Source organism: Carettochelys insculpta, unplaced genomic scaffold (genome assembly GCF_033958435.1).
Source record: "Carettochelys insculpta isolate YL-2023 unplaced genomic scaffold, ASM3395843v1 scaffold_0038, whole genome shotgun sequence".
NCBI classification, from domain to species: domain Eukaryota; kingdom Metazoa; phylum Chordata; order Testudines; family Carettochelyidae; genus Carettochelys; species Carettochelys insculpta.
Window position 1 is genome coordinate 15001 of NW_027439075.1, and position 625 is coordinate 15625.

General features: G+C 66.4%; 1 non-coding gene across 1 annotated transcript in view; it reads right to left on the reverse strand.

Annotated features, from left to right (window-relative positions):
- LOC142005963 (5S ribosomal RNA) overlaps positions 1-25 on the reverse strand; it is a 119-nt gene extending 94 nt beyond the window's left edge. The window contains exon 1 of the ribosomal RNA XR_012643118.1: positions 1-25. This exon is cut by the window's left edge and continues 94 nt beyond it. This is a non-coding gene — a ribosomal RNA (5S ribosomal RNA).
- Positions 26-625: the final 600 nt, after the last annotated feature.

The following is a 625-nucleotide window of genomic DNA, read 5'->3' on the forward strand; positions in this document are numbered from 1 at the left end:
CATTCGGTCCGGTATGGCCGTAGGCCCCCGCCTCCCCGGGCTTTAGCGTCAGCAGCCTGGCCTCAGTCAGCCGGGCCCAAACAATTAACCCGGAGGCCGGGCCGAGGGAAAACTTCCTCCGAGCCGGCCCAAGGGGAAGGGAGGACGAGGACGCCGGGCCCGGGAGGTGACAGGACGTGCACGTCAGACCCGGGAAGCTGTGCGCCCCGAGGTTAACCCCCGGGCCGGGGCGGGGAGAGAAAAATGTTCTAAGTCCGGTAGGGACAGCAGGTCAACCCCGGTCCGAGGCGGGGAGAGAAATTTTCCAAGTCCGGCAGGGACAGCAGGTCAACCCCGGCCGCCGTAGCAGAGGTTGACCTGGTGTCCGATTCGCTCCCCGGGCACCAGGTCAACCTCGGGCGCTTTAGCGGAGGTTGACCTGGTGTCCGATTCGCTCCCCGGGCACCAGGTAAACCGTGGCCGCTTTCAGCGGAGGTTGACCTGGTGGCCGATCCCCTCCTGGGGCTCCAAGTCCGGCAGGGACAGCAGGTCAACCCCGGCCGCTTTAGCAGAGGTTGACCTGGTGTCCGATTCGCTCCCCGGGCACCAGGTAAACCGTGGCCGCTTTCAGCGGAGGTTGACCTGG